The 10,000-nt window shown below is 43.4% G+C and overlaps 1 protein-coding gene across 1 annotated transcript in view; it reads left to right on the top strand.

Moving 5' to 3' along the window:
• Positions 1-8,230: 8,230 nt before the first annotated feature.
• The window catches only part of stat5a (signal transducer and activator of transcription 5a), an 89,049-nt gene continuing 87,279 nt past the window's right edge, over positions 8,231-10,000 (top strand). The window contains exon 1 of the mRNA XM_080856679.1: positions 8,231-8,343. The gene's annotated coding sequence lies outside the window, so the exon portion shown is untranslated. The remainder of the gene's footprint in view (positions 8,344-10,000) is intronic.

Raw genomic sequence — 10,000 nt, 5'->3', positions numbered from 1 at the left:
TGAGGTTCCTGGCCTGACATTTTGGAAGCGTAAATGGTTCTCCCACTCCCCTCTCCTCTCCCGTTATTGATCTGATTGGAACGGTATTAGAATTGGTTTTGGTGCTTTTTTTGTTTAACAGACGCTGTAAGACAGGGTCTTGAACTGTAATGCCCCATATCCAGAGGCTACCAGCATGCTCAAACATTATTAACATTTACCATTTAAAATAGTTTTTGGGTTTCATCCATGTTTCTGTGTTACCTGTATTTACCGTTTTATAAAAACATAGTGTGTGATCACCACGTCTGTCCAATGTCTGTTTAAACAGGGCCTATGAGTAAGTTCTGCTTGTATCATTCTGCATACCCTGTAAATTATGCTGTAGACTCTTTCATTAAAAACATGTGGTATCACATTGTAAGGCTTTTAAGTTTTGGACCAATAACCTTTTGAATCTTAAACACAGATGGACCTTTAGTTTCAATTCATTCGGTGTGGGTCAGTGTTATAGAACATGCCTTTTAAGTACACTCAAGAGTCGCCTTTTAAGTACACTCAAGAGTCACCTTTTAAGTACACTCAAGAGTCACCTTGACACACCGGGTTGACATTTCTCACATACAGTACCAGTCAAAAGTTTGGACACACCTTCTCATTTTTTGAGAAGTTTTTTTCTTTACTTTTATTATTATTTTCTACATGGTAGATAACACTTTTTTTTGTTTAGTACATAATTCCATATGTGTTCTTTCGTAGTTAAAATATCTTCAGTATTAATCAACAATGTAGAAAATAATAAAAGTAAAGAAAACACTTCATCCAAAAAATGAAAGGTGTGTCCAAACTTTTGACTGTTACTGCACCTCCTGACTCTCTTATTGTAAGGGGAGCGAGCAGGTACAGTATCATGCTGTGAGTTAACCCCTAGTCCTCCACACCTTGACAACAGACGCTAGAACCCGAGGGTTTAAGCCTCCTAGCTAGCACATCCATCTCCCATGCCCGTGGGTTTAAGCCTCCTTGCTAGCACACCCATCTCCCATCCCCGTGGGTTTAAGCCTCCTAGCTAGCACACTTATCTCCCATCCCCGTGGGTTTAAGCCTCCTAGCTAGCACACTTATCTCCCATGCCCGAGGGTTTAAGCCTCCTTGCTAGCACATCCATCTCCCATGCCCGTGGCTTTAAGCCTCCTAGCTAGCACACCCATCTCCCATGCCCGAGGGTTTAAGCCTCCTTGCTAGCACATCCATCTCCCATGCCCGAGGGTTTAAGCCTCCTTGCTAGCACATCCATCTCCCATGCCCGTGGGTTTAAGCCTCCTTGCTAGCACATCCATCTCCCATGCCCGTGGGTTTAAGCCTCCTTGCTAGCACATCCATCTCCCATGCCCGTGGGTTTAAGCCTCCTTGCTAGCACATCCATCTCCCATGCCCGAGGGTTTAAGCCTCCTTGCTAGCACACCCGTCTCCCATGCCCGAGGGTTTAAGCCTCCTTGCTAGCACATCCATCTCCCATGCCCGAGGGTTTAAGCCTCCTTGCTAGCACATCCATCTCCCATGCCCGAGGGTTTAAGCCTCCTTGCTAGCACATCCATCTCCCATGCCCGTGGGTTTAAGCCTCCTTGCTAGCACATCCATCTCCCATGCCCGAGGGTTTAAGCCTCCTTGCTAGCACACCCATCTCCCATGCCCGTGGGTTTAAGCCTCCTTGCTAGCACATCCATCTCCCATGCCCGAGGGTTTAAGCCTCCTTGCTAGCACATCCATCTCCCATGCCCGAGGGTTTAAGCCTCCTTGCTAGCACATCCATCTCCCATGCCCGAGGGTTTAAGCCTCCTTGCTAGCACATCCATCTCCCATGCCCGTGGGTTTAAGCCTCCTTGCTAGCACATCCATCTCCCATGCCCGTGGGTTTAAGCCTCCTTGCTAGCACACCCACCTCCCATGCCCGAGGGTTTAAGCCTCCTTGCTAGCACACCCACCTCTCAAGCCTGAGGTTGCGAGTTTGAGTCGGGTGCTGGACTGCGCTTGTCCACACACACACACACACACACACACTTGTCTACACAATGCAGGGTTAATGATCTCTACCCTTTATCCCTGTTACTTCCCATTGCTTCACTGCACAAGGTTCAAATAAGGGAATTGGTACTAAGAGTATTGAGTGTTGTATGACTTTGCAAGATTAAGTTTAATTAGAATGGTCTCTTTGTGGGTGGTGAAGAGGTCTCAGTCCTATTGTGTGTGTGTGTGTGTGTGTGTGTGTGTGGGTGGTGAAGTGGTCTCAGTCCTGCAGTGGAATTGATTAGCCCTGCAGGCTGCACCCCTCCCTCCCCCTCCACCCATAAATAACTTTAGTCCTCCACCCATGAATCCTCATTTTGTGGTGCCTGGCAGGGCCAACACTGACACACTTCCATTGGGTGATCAATTCCCCCAGGTCTGCCCCTGAACTTGGCATTTAAGGGGAACATGGCAGCAAGCACTTTGAATATTTTGTAGCAAATCACTTGAGCAGCCAATGATGTTAAAATAATGTTAAGTATATTATTTTCTTTTAGGTACTTGTGATTTAAGATGATTCATTTTCGGGTTTGAATGTCTAACTGAATTAGTAACTTGCACCTGACAAAATAAATTGTGATGCTCGATGCTCAGATCCACTTTTTTTTTTGCCTCTGTTGAATTCACAAACAAGCATGCTCATTTCATGGTAACGTTTCTACCGCAATGCATGACTAGGATGAGCTTAAAACCAAAAAGCAAATATCTTCAAGTACCAGGCTAATCACCTGACAACCTGACACCTGGCACCTGACAAATAACTGTCCTTGCACTGTCAAACATTGTATTTTAAAGTGGTGGATTGCCCTTCGGCCTCTGCATTGGACTGAATGGTCAAACTTTGCTGGTGCAGCATCCTGCCTCTCAGTCCCTACAGCAGCTGTGTGTGTGTGTGTGTGTGTGTGTGTGTGTGTGTGTGTGTGTGTGTGTGTGTGTGTGTGTGTAGCAGTCTGTGGCAGCCTCTGCACCATTCACCAGACTAGCTGCAGGTTGTGTCTGTGGCATACGTATGCCTACCATAGAAAACACCCAAGGCAACATCCTGGGAGACACGATCAATAAAGATTAATCGAGATATTTATTTATAACAAGCTATAGGTATCCATTAGAAATGACTATAGGTTACTTAACGGCTAACAATATTGTATTAACAGAGCAACAATGAATGCTAAATCAATTCCTACATTTAATGGAGTCAGATTAATTATAGTTGCAAGGAAGGGGAAAAAAGCTGCAGGAATAAGGGCGTTCAATCAAATATTATATATAAATATATATATATATAAGGCAAAACGTAGAGAGACGAACACGCATAAACCTTAATCCACTTCTAGTCCCGTCTTTGGTCTAGATTCTAGCCAAGTGGTTCCTGACAACATGTAGACTGTCTGTTTTTTCTTCACTGCACAAATCCATATCTATAAGGCTATTGGGGCGATGACTAGCATATATATCATTGTATATCGTAGGCATGCCCGAGCCAAAATAAAACCCTTAGTTTGCATAGAGGGTTAGACATGTAGAATGTACAACTTTAGAAAAGGGTATTTGCGGTCAAAGAAGCAATTGATCCAGCCTCCATCTCTGCAAATCATGGATATAAACAAAGATAAAGCACCATCGTGGTGACAACAGAAGACTGGTATGTGCTGACCTTTACGTCACTGTTCTCCGAGGCTGTGGCTGTGTGTGTGTGTGTGTGTGTGTGTGTGTGTGTGTGTGTGTGTGTGTGTGTGTGTGTGTGTGGCTGTGGTTTTGGCTAGTCTGTCGAATCACATAAAGATGAACACAAGGGTCAGGAGAGGAGAAGGTCCTCTGAGATGAGGATGAATATGTGATAGCAGGCCATGAATCTCTTATCAGGGCACCTAATCCAAGGAGATTAGCTCCTCCTCACGCACACCTTGAGGAAGGCTTCTAGTAGACTTTGCCGCTAATCTCTAGCAGATTATGTGGTCTGTGTTTCCATCCGTGCGTTTTCAAACCCCTGTGACTGTTAACGAGTTCCATAGATCATCTTGTGAAGTATTCTAAAACCACTGACAGTACTTTAATGCAAATTTTCAATTCAATTTTCATGTATATAGAATATAGAATATACAATAAAACTGTCCCAAGTCGCATTACAGCACCCAGGGCCAGAGCCCTGCTGGAGCACATAAGAGACTGGAGGAAGAGAGAGAGAGAGAGAGTGTGTGTGTGTGTGTGTGTGTGTGTGTGTGTGTGTGTGTGTATGTGAGCACATAAGAGACTGAAGGAAGAGAGATAGAAAAGGGGGATGCGGGTGGTAGAAGAGAAGGGAGGGGTGAGAATTAGAAACAGACAGCAGTTTTATAGCTTTCATAACTGGAGATTTAACTTGATTTACACACTGAACCCTCCTCATTTTTACCACTGCTAAAATCTGAACGCTCAATTCTCACTACAATGGCTGCTTGGGGACCTGGGTTTCTATATTGAGTGTGTGTGTGTGTGTGTGTGTGTGTGTCTGGGTTTCTATATTGAGTCATAACCTGCTCGTGCAAAGCGAATGTTCATGCAACATTTTAATCTTGGCATTTGCATCACTGATCTGTGACAGGTTTGGTTTTTTACCAAATTCTAAAGAAAAGCAGTCTAAATTCTAAAGTCCAAATGAAAGCATTTTTAAGCATGGTTGAATGTTTGAGTGTTTATATTGGGGAGGTGGGGGCACTGTGTGTGTGTGTGTGTGTGTGTGTGTGTGTGTGTGTGTGTGTGTGTGTGTGTGTGTGTGTGTGTGTGTGTGTGTGTGTGTGTGTGTGTGTGGCAACCCTTTCCTAGCAATCTCTCTCTCTCTGCCCGTCATCTATCATTTCCTCTCACACTCTCACTGTTTGGTGCAGACACACACCATGTCCCTCCCACACACACATATTGTGTGTGTGTGTGTGTGTGTGTGTGTGTGTGTGTGTGTGTGTGTGTGTGTGTGTGTGTGTGTGTGTGTGTGTGTGTGTATGTGTGTGTGTGTGTGTGTGTGTGTGTGTGTGTGAGTGTACGAATGAAAAGTGTTCCCCATGTGGCATTTGTTGACTCAACTTTTTTTCTCTGAAGGCAGCAGCCATCTTTTCAGCCTGGCAAGCTACCAATCGGAACAGGCAATCAATACGTCCCTAGATCTACAAGATAGCCTGAGTGTGTGTGTGTGTGTGTGTGTGTGTGTGTGTGTCTGTGTGTGTGTGTGTGTGTGTGTGTGTGTGTGTGTGTGTGTGTGTGTGTGTGTGTGTGTGTGTGTGTGATTTTCTGCCCTGTCCTGCTGATGTGGTGCAGAGCCCATATTTTATACCTTGAGTGTGGAAGGGGAAGTGAGTGGTTATGAAAGTGTGCTCTGCTTCTGGTTCAGACGCGTGCAGCTTCCTCTGTGAATGTGTGTGTGTGTGTGTGTGTGTGTGTGTGTGTGTGTGTGTGTGTGTGTGTGTGTGGCAACCCTTTCCTAGCAATCTCTCTCTCTCTGCCCGTCATCTATCATTTCCTCTCACACTCTCACTGTTTGGTGCAGAGAGCGGCCATGTCCCTCCCACACACACATCCCTTTGTACTGAGTTGAGGTTGTGTAAACCTTCGCTCTCTGTATCCCATGTTCACCTTGTAGTAAGGTAACATAAGAATGACTGTGTGTGCGTTTGTGTATGTGTTTTTGTGTGTGTGTGTGTGTGTGTGTGTGTGTGTGTGTGTGCATGTGTGTTTGTGAAGCTGTGTAGACACATCAAAGCCTCTGTAAACACACACACACACACACACACACACACACACACACACACACACACACATTCACACACACAACTACCATTTTGAAGATTGTTGCCTGCTCTCCTCAATCCCGGTTTATAGAAAGTCTCCTGTTCTTCAATGTTTAAATCTCATATTGTATGCCAGCAGCAGGCGTGTTTACACATTTACACCACTAGAGGTCAACCTGTTCTCAGCAGTGTGTTCCATAAATCAGGGGGAGGCACAAGCCAGCCTGACACCTGAAGCTGTCTATTTCCATTCACAGCATCACAGAGACACAGAGAAAGACCATAACACCATGTCTGATTATTTCTGTTATCGGCAAAACCAGCCACCGTCTGTTTGTGCATAGATGGAATAGAAAACTGTGTATGGCCTTTGCTACTTGTGGGAGCAGAGAAATGCAAAACATGCCTTGAATGAAAATCCAGTTCCACAACTAACTGTAAAAATCCTCGAAATGAACTTCTTAACCTCTCACAAAGCCGCTTCGTGTGGTTCTCCTTAGTCTAACGCTGGCCTCATTTGTAAGGGTTCTCATGTTTTTGACATAACCCACCCTCAGTACCGTGGTCATTCATGTTAAACAAAAATACATTTGAGACAAAAAGAATAAAATGACTTGCTATGCCCACAGAGGCAAGTAGTTGATCCTCCGTACCCACAGAGGCGAGACAACCTGTGTGTGTGTGTGTGTGTGTGTGTGTGTGTGTGTGTGTGTGTGTGTGTGTGTGTGTGTGTGAGTGTGAGTGTGTGTGAGTGTGTTTGTGTGAGTGTGTGTGTGTGTGTGTGTGTGTGTGTGTGTGTGTGTGTGTGTGTGTGTGAGTGTGTGTGTGTGTGTGTGTGTGTGTGTGTGTGTGTGTGTGTATGTGTGTGTGTCTGTGTGTGTGTGTGTGTGTGTGTGTGTGTGTGTGTGTATACAGTGTTGGCCTGAGTGTAATTCCTGTAACATGCTGTGGAAAGCACCTTGTGATCAGTGGTGTAGTGGTCCCTGAAAGAAGTGGGTATACTCTTATTTTTTTTTAAGCAGCCCATACATCACAGGATAAACGCTTGGTTTTGAGAAGTGGGTATACGCAATGCTGACTGAAAAATCCCTGGACTACACCGCTGCTTGTGCATATGCTTGAAGTCCAATATAAATGAATGACAAACACAATTTGTATTATTATTTTTATTATTATTATTATGAGTCATTGATATCTTACAGGTGAGAATGAATATACAAATTGTACAAGGTCTTGACATCAGGATAAATAAATGAGTCATTCTGATTTACATTCATTATCACATTCTCATCCATGTTGACCATTTAGCCCATCACCTCAACATGGAGCTGAGTCCCACTTCTGAAGTAAAGGTAACGGCAGCATCAGTTACCATTTAGTGCCAGCAACATGGCAATCTGCAGGTGTAAAGTAACAGTACAGGGCCATATTGCAACACCTTGTCTATAGCTGACGGATGTGGCTAGTAAATGTATAATGTACAATATAATGTACAGTGAAAGTACAGGGCCATATTGCAACACCTTGTCTATAGCTGACGGATGTGGCTAGTAAATGTATAATGTACAATATAATGTACAGTGAAAGTACAGGGCCATATTGCAACACCTTGTCTATAGCTGACGGATGTGGCTAGTACATGTATAATGTACAATATAATGTACAGTGAAAGTACAGGGCCATATTGCAACACCTTGTCTATAGCTGACGGATGTGGCTAGTACATGTATAATGTACAATACACTTCTCCTCAGTGCATTAGAGCCAGTGAAGTCTTATAATGGCAATGCATGAAAACCACAGAGTTTGCTATTAATGGAGATACAGTATTGATGGATGCAGAAGTGAGATGAGTAAGTTCGGGTGATTTTCAAGTGGGATGCCATATGTTCCAGTTAACCTACAAACATCTGCTGCATTCTGTTTGTCTGTTTCGCTGTAGGGGGCAAAGCTGCAAAGTAAAAAAATAATGAAATAGTCTTATTAAGATTGCCACATTTTGCCCTGAAGGACCCCCAGTGGGCTACGAATGCACAGTTATTGGTTTACGTAAATTGTTGCGTGCAGCCATCTCACATCCTATGACATTTGTCAGGGTTTGCCATGGTAGTCTATTGCTGAATGCAATTTGCCATTTCATTTGGCCATTGATAATAAACCACACAGAATGTTCCGTACAACGTTTGTAGATTGGCATGAATGGAGATGTAGAGAGAACTGAATTGAGTGTGAAGTGTAAAGTAGGCCGAATTATTAGACTCTGCCACTGAATGAACTGCAGCCGCTTCTAAATGGAAAGAAAAAAACCAAACATACACACACACACACGAAAAAAAAAAACACCGGAAGTAGGCGGTTGGAGAGAGCGCGCGCGAGAGAGGGAGGGGGCAGGAGCGAGTCCAGAGAAGAAGCGAATGAAAAACTACGTAGCCCACTGGCAGAAAGACCAGGAGAGAGGCTGTCTTTCTGGGACGTATTTTCACTTGGAGCTTTGCAGTAGTTTATGCGACAAGACAGCGGAGTTAACGGGTCTGCCAAGGTAGGAATTACATTTCCTTAAGCTTTTATTCTGTTTAGCAAACTGTTAGCATTTTATTTTTGTTGCGAAATAATTTGAGTGCGGCGCTTTGTAAACAAACTAATGTATAGTGCTGTGCAGTGAGGACATGTTTAAACGGCGGTCGATCGTAGACTATACAAAGTCGTTAAGCTATATTTGTGAAATAATACAGAAAGAATTAGCTTATTATTACTATTTTAATTTTTAACTATGAACAATATTGAAATGATGACATTCGCTGGCTTGAGGTTTTGCGTATACTTTGACACCGGTGTTTCGCAAGCTTCCCTTTTCTGATCGGATCAACAGGCGTAGAGTCCAGCCCCTCTGCCCGGCTGTCAAGTGTGTGCGAGAGGGAGAGTACAGGGGACGCAACTCAGGAATTAAATAGTAGCATGTTTCTTGTTCAACCTGTCGTTCAATTACAAACGGAAGTACGATGCAACGCTCCTAAGCAGATATTGTGCAAGTGATCATCCACAAAGTAGGCTATCTCGCATTAGATGAGTTGACGAAGCTGCCCTTGAAAGTTCATTTTCCCCTCAGTAGCCTATGTCAAAGTAGAAGTAACACCGTTAACAGCGGACCGTTACTTCTGGCACGAATTGTTGCAGGCAGGCGCGTGGCTGAATTGAAATGTTAAAAGAGTTGGAACAAGCGAACCAGACCTCACGAATACTTTGCGATTTGTGCACCATGACTTTTAACTCTTCTTTTGACTCCGATTTGGACATATGGTCATCAGAGTAATCTAAAGGTCACTGAACAACAGAGATCACACCACCCAGAATGCTTTTGCAGTTTCCTCTCTTCTCAACCGTGTTCTTGTGTTCAATGATTGGCGCTTAGTCAAAAACAATATCAGGGTGAAAGCATTCAAAGTATCGTATTATAACAGTCTGGTGAGCATACTGGCTAAGCTATGCACAGTATACATTGTTATTTATGAAACATTGGCTAGTATAGTATAGTAATACATTTGCAGTTGGTTGTCGGATTAATTGATTGACGGGTAGGCTGGTCTATTGATTGGTGATTTATTGATTCATTGCAATTCTATGCCATCCGTTTTTTATGCCACATTTGTCTTCTTGGGATGAGCAGAATATTGTCTGTCAACACTTCACTGTTGTTTTCGACTCACATGATTCACGCCTGTTTATACCGTTGTAATTATTACGAGGCACACAAAGACGAGCTTTGTATCTTTTAATCCCTGACGTAAACTAAAGGAGGACACTATTCTGATTTGAGAAAAAGAAACATGTTAGCCGTCTGCAATAATCTTTTGCCACCCTGCTTCAAATAATCTCCCAGACGGTGTTGACAACAGCTCCGATGTTGTCCGTAAACAGATTTTGATGGATATTTCTTTGTTGGTTGCACTCCCATAAACATCACCGAGGCCTTATGACAACTGAAACGATTGTTTACAAGTCCATTTGTATGCCTTTTTCACGACAACAACAACAGATAGTCAAAATTAGAATAAAGTAAACAAATAATTTGTTTTTTATATATGTAGGCCTATTTTTTATCCTTATAGCCTACAGTATGTCTGTGTTGTGTTTTATTAATACACATTATGCCTACGTTTATTTATTCACCATTTCCGTTCATCGAATCTCGTGGTGAT

This window comes from Sprattus sprattus (genome assembly GCF_963457725.1).
Source record: "Sprattus sprattus genome assembly, chromosome: 18".
Lineage (NCBI taxonomy): Eukaryota > Metazoa > Chordata > Actinopteri > Clupeiformes > Clupeidae > Sprattus > Sprattus sprattus.
The sequence above is the reverse complement of the archived record's forward strand: the minus strand, read 5'-3'. Positions and strand labels throughout refer to the sequence as shown.